This window comes from Podarcis raffonei, chromosome W, assembly GCF_027172205.1.
Source record: "Podarcis raffonei isolate rPodRaf1 chromosome W, rPodRaf1.pri, whole genome shotgun sequence".
Lineage (NCBI taxonomy): Eukaryota > Metazoa > Chordata > Lepidosauria > Squamata > Lacertidae > Podarcis > Podarcis raffonei.
Genome location: NC_070620.1, coordinates 19188760 through 19194925, shown reverse-complemented (window position 1 = coordinate 19194925; position 6166 = coordinate 19188760). Strand labels below are relative to the sequence as shown.

The 6166-nt window shown below is 39.6% G+C and overlaps 1 pseudogene; it reads left to right on the top strand.

Annotated features, from left to right (window-relative positions):
- The first annotated feature begins 4852 nt into the window (after window positions 1-4852).
- LOC128406144 (uncharacterized) lies at window positions 4853-4947 on the top strand (annotated as a pseudogene).
- The last annotated feature ends 1219 nt before the right edge of the window (window positions 4948-6166 follow it).

Sequence of the window (6166 nt, the reverse complement as noted above, 5' to 3'; positions counted from 1 at the left end):
AAAACTTCCTCGTGTCCTTCAGCATTTCACTATTCCCTGCCATCAGGGGTCTAACCCAGTCTCTCGCCCCCCCTTCGAGATGGCCAACCACAAACGCCACTCGCGATGCCTCGTCGGGAAAGTTGTCAAACTGCAGCTCGAGAGCATACTGCATCTCTGTTCTAAAGGCTTGATAGTTCCTGGGGTCCCCCCCAAACTTCTGCAGCGATCCTGGCATCTTTCTTGCTAGTGGGGCGCCTTTTGCCTTTTCTGCATCCTGCGCCCTCCTTTCCTCTAGCCTCGCCGTTTGCAGCGCTAGCTGGACCTCCAACACCCTGTACCTTTCTTCCAGGCTTGGACCCTCTCCAGCTCCTCCTGCTCCCCCGGTTCCGGCTGGGTTGCTCATGATGCCTCTCTGCACAAGCTGCTTTCAGGGACTGTCCGATTGCTGTGATGGGATGATGAGCTGCTTGTGCGTAAAGTCCTAGTCCCTCAGAGTTTGGCTAAGTCCACAAACCTCTGTCTGTGACGGAGCTCCTTAAGCATGGCTCCATCAGTCGCTCGTAGAATCGGACAGTGGGCGTTTACGGAACTTCTTCCAGCATAAAAGTTCCTTAACGGAAACGCGTCTTCTGGACTCTCGGCGTGACAGTTTCCGGCGAGGAGTAGGTGTCCCTATGGGAGGTCCTGAAACCTCCCCACTATTTTCGCTGGAAGTGTCTCTGAGCCCTCCCTCCGACTCACTTTCCCTTGGAACTCCTCCTCCTCTCCCCCTGCTGGTTCCCTCCTCAGCTGAATAGTCTCTCTCAGCCTCTGTGAGCCCTTTTACCTCCTGCTTCTCCGATGGCAGTTCCCTGACAATATCCATTTCTTTTTGCTTCTCCTGTGTATAAAGTTGTTTGAAGTATCTCTGAAAACACTTCCTGATCTCCACTGGGTTCTGTATATTCTTTCCTTCCACTTCCAAGTTCGTAATAGTATTGAGTTTTTGTCTTTTTATCATCTGCCAGGCCAACAATTTTCCACTTATTTGCCGATTCAAATGTCTTTTGCCTCATCTGTTTGATCTTCCATTCTATTTCCTGATTCGTCAGCTTCATATATTGTGCTTGGTATAACTTTATCTCTTTCAGGATCTCCTGTGACTTTGGTTTTGCTCTCAGTTTTTTCTCTCCTTCCTTTATTTTCCCCAGGATTTTATCCTTTTTTTCATTCTGAATTCTCTTCTTAATTACATTCTGTTGTATTAGGAATCCTCTCATAACCGCTTTGCTTGCGTCCCAAATTACTCTTTTTTCCACTGTAGTATTCATATTTATCTCAAAATAATCTCTTAGAGTTTTTTGGGCCTTCTTAGTCACCTCTTCGTTCCTGAACAGAGTATCATTCATCCTCCATCTAAAGGAACCAATTGGCGTCAATTTCATTTCCATCTTCACAGCATTATGGTCGGAACAAGTTTTGGGGCAAATCTCCGTTTTGCAGATCTTCGGAACCAGTCCCCTGGTTACCCAGATTTGGTCAATTCTTGTCCAAGTCATTTTAGCCTCAGAGAAGAAAGTTCCCTCTCTTCCCAGAGGGTTCTTCATTCTCCAAATGTCAACTAAGTCCATACTTTCAGTCATGTCAAAAAAGGTTTTTGGTACTCTACCATCTTTGGTGACTACCTGTCTCTGTGCCTTATCCATATTTGTGGACACCACTCCATTCATGTCTCCCATCAAGATCATATTATAGTCCATATAGTCCATCAGAGTCTCATGTAGCTTCTTAAAGAACTCCGATTTTCCTTCATTTGGTGCATAAATACCTACAATCAGGAATTTCTCTACTTGTAATTGAATTTCAATTGCAGCAAATCTTCCTTGATCATCTTTGAATATGAATTTTGGTTATAGGCTCTCCTTTGCGTAGAGGACCACTCCTCTTTTTTTAACTTTATCTGATGAGATAAATTCTTGGCCTAATCTTTTATTACTCAATATCTTCCTGTGTAGCCTTATCACATGTGTTTCTTGTAAACAAATCAAGTCCAAATGTTCTTTTTTCAATAAATGAAATACTCTCCGCCTTTTTTCGGGGGAGTTAAGTCCATTCACATTCCAGCTCAAAACCTGCAACGCCATCATGTAATTACTCTGGTATCCCCCCAACTGCACCCAATGCTTGCTCTTCTTCTGTTGGTGGTGGTGATGACACATTCACTGGGAGGTCCAATCCAAAGGATAATGCCGATATATCCAGTATTCCCCTGTTTGGTGATCTTCTGTCCGATGCTCTTTGCTCTGGTCCTCTATCTGGTGATCTTCTATCCAAGGCTGTAGGATCTTTTCCAAGTCCCTTCTGCAGATCTTCTTCGTATTTAAACAAAAACTTTACTTTATCTTCTACCGATCTTATTTTTATTTTCCTTCCTTTGAAACTGAAAGATAGACCTTGGGGAAACTCCCACCTAAAGATGATTTTATTCCTTCTCAGCAGAGCAACAATATCTCCGTAGTTAGGCCTAAGATCCAAAAGGTATTTCGGAAAGTCTTTAAAAATTTCCACTCTTGACTGTTGTACTTCTAGGTTCTTCTGGTAGTGCCAACCCAAGATTTTGTCTCTCTCTTCTTTAGTCCGAAGGGAAATCAAGCAGTCTCTTATTCTATTCTTCTCTTTTTTCCCTCCTCTTCCAAGTCTAAATTCCCTCACAATTCTAAACTCTTCTTGACCCAAGTCCAAGTCCCAAAAGTCAGCAAATTCCTGTGTAAGAAAATCTATCAAGCTTTCCTTCTCCAATTCAGGTATGGCTCTAATCCTCAAATTTGTCTGTTTTTCTGTAAGTTCAATCATAGCAAGCGTCAACTTATGTTCGTCAAGTTGCCTCTGTAGGGTTGGAACTCTCTCTTTCTCCAGTTGTGTTACTTTGCATTCAGCTGCAGCTGCTTTCTCCCTGGCTTCCTCCGCAGTCTGCCGTATCAAAGTAGATTCCTGTATCAATTTCTGGATGGTTTCTGTATTGGTGTTCACCTTTTGTCCCAGATTGTTTATACTTTCTGTATTTAAATCAATTTTATTAGTTGCAGCATCCACTTTCTTGTTAAGCTGTTCCAGTGAATCATTTATCTTACTTAATGCAACTGCTAAAGCCTCTTCTGTCGACATTCCTCTTGGTTTTGAATGTACTGATACAGAAGCAGCAGCAGAAGAAGAAGCAGGGGGCCTGATGTTGAAGCTCTCCTGGGTTGCTGCCAAGTCCTACCAGACCTTAATGTTTTTTCAACTGTTGGCTGGTCTGTTTTTTCCTTTTCATTTGCCATAACACTTAACAAATTCAAGGTCAGTCCCAGAGTCTCACAGTTTTTTTATCTTGTGACTGGAAATTCCCCTAGCCCAGCTCTTGTAAAGCAACCAATTTCAGAGACTTCCACTAGGGGGAAACAGTTTCTATTTATAATAGTCAATAATGTCCCCTTTAAACGCAACTCATACAATCCAAAGTTAGTTTCAGTTTTCAGTTACTTTTTACTCCTTTTTAGAAGCAACCGGAGACAGTAGAAACAATGTACTTCTCTTATTTTGCTAGCTGTCAAGGAACGTTCTAAGCGCTGTCAATGAACATTCCAAAACGTCAGTCCTGCTAGCAGCCCGTTTCCAGGGTCAGAGCGGTGGTATTTTAACTCTCTTCACTCTCTCCTGCAGGCATACTCAGTCCACAACTTCCCCCCCTCTTCTCCTGCCTCCAAGGGGGGTTTTATGCTCTTTACCGATGGTCTTGTTTTGGAATAAGTGTAATATAAGCTTCTTTCCATGTTTCTGGCAAATCTCCCTTCTTTAATATATTATTCATAACTTCTTTCATTGGCACAAGTAGGGTGTGTTTCATTTCTTTATAATATCTTGCTGTGAATCCATCCGGTCCCAGTGTCTTTCCACCTTTTAATTCCTTTATAGCATCTTTAATTTCTTCTATATCAATTGGGGTCATTCAGTCTGTCCTTTTTATCCGTCGGAATTTTCTGCACCTCTTTCTGTCTCAAGAAATCTTCTATGTTTTTAACGTCACTTTTTCCAGTTTTTTAATATAAATGTCTATAAAAGTCCACAAATCCTTTTCTGATTTCTTTCAGATTATCTATTTCCTTTCCTTCTAACATAATCTTATTAATTGTGCTCTGTTCCTTTCTCTTTTTAATTTGCTATGCCAGCCATTTTCCAGATTTATTTGCATATTCAAAGTTCTTTTGTCTCATTCTTTTAATTCTACTTCATTTATTATCATTGCAAATTGGGTTTGTAGAATTTTAATATTCTGTTTTATTTTCAGACTATTTGGACTTTCAATTAATTTCTTCCATTATTTGTTTTAATATTTCTTTTCTCCCTTTTTCTCTGAATTAATTTTTAATGGTATTCTGCTGTATAAAGAACCCTCACATTACTGCTTTGCTGGCATCCCATACTATGCTCATTTTTGCACCTGTATTACAGTTATTTACAAAAAAGTCTGTCAAGTTCTTCTGTGCCTTCTCAACTATTTTTTGATCATCAAATAAGCTCTCATTTACTCTCCATCGAAAGGTTTTTTCATCTATTCCTTTTATTACACATTTTATTGCATTATGATCCGAAAGTATCTTTGGTTGTATTTTTATTTTTGACACTCTTGGTGTTAATTCACTGGAAAGTCAAACATGATCTATTCTTGACATTGATTGATTTGGTTCTGAGAAATAAGTAAATTGTTTGTCTAATGGGTGTCTTAGCTTCCAAATATCTATCAAATTACAGTTCTCCGTCATAGAAAAAAAAAGTCTTAGGTAATTTTCCTTCCTTAACTTTTCCACTTGCTCTCAACCTATCCATTTCCATTGAAACTACTCCATTCATATCACCCTTCGGCAGCACATATACTAAAATTGGAACGATACAGAGAAGATTAGCATGGCCCCTGCGTATATTGTTTTTCCAATGGGTTTTTTTTTTACATCTCCAAGGATCCTGTAGATTAAAGCTATCCACCAACTGGAAAAAGGAGTTGTGCAACCTCCCTTTTCTAGTTTTCCTTTCATTTTCTGTTCTCTCAAGTCTAAGTGAGGCAATCCCATTGAAGTATCCCATAAGTATAATCTCTTCATTATTGTAGTCAACTAATTTTTCCTCCACTTGTTTGAAGCGTTGTGTTTTGTTCCCGTTAGGTGCATATATTCCCACTATCACTACACATTCTTTCCCCTTTGATATGTCTACTCCCAGTGTCCATCCTTCCTTCATCCTTAAATAATTGTTTAGCCTGGAGTTTAGTATTCACATAGATCACTACCCCTCCTTTTTTTTTTACAATCTGAAGCTATGAATTCCTGGCCCAGCCTTTTATTTTCCAATATCCTCCTATGTTTTCTTGCTACATGGGTTTCTTGTAGACTAATCACATCCCATTCCCCCCCCCCTCAAAATATGTTCAATATGTTCAATCTTATTCCTTTTAAGTTTATCATTTAGCCCATTGACATTCCAATAAATTAATTTCAAATTCATCTAAAATTAACCTTTATTGGTAACCTGTTATACTATGTTAGTATTTTCCTACAAAAGTAGGCAATAATAGTTATTCTGTGGAGAGCTTAATTAAATCACAATGTAAATCATAATTGTCTGTGAACCTTCCCTTGTTTATTCCCTTTGTTCAAGGCTTCAATCAATGATTTATAATTCTGTCTCTTCTTCAGGATTCTTTTAGGTATCTCTTTAAATATTTTAACACTTTTCCCCTCTATTATCAACTTTGTCTGTTTACTTTTCAGGGGGTACGACAAGGGTGCATCCTTGCCCCCTATCTCTTTAACCTCTATAATCTCTTTAACCTCTATATTAGTGACATGAGAACTCCCCTAGTTGAGGCCCAAACCACCATTCATGCACCCAGGCTTGCAGACTATCACTGCCCCTTACTATTGTACACTGACGATGCGGTGGTAGATCTTCGCCAGCTTAACAGGGGTTAAGTACCATCTATACATCATTTTCATATTTTCCTTTAACATTGTACATGCAGTAAACTTAACCCCTTTCTCCCAAAGTCTCTCCCAATCCTCCATCATTATATTATGTCCCACATCTTGTGCCCAATCAATCATAACCAATTTTACTTGCTCATCTTTCGTATGCCACTCCAATAACAAACTATACATTTTAGACAAATTTT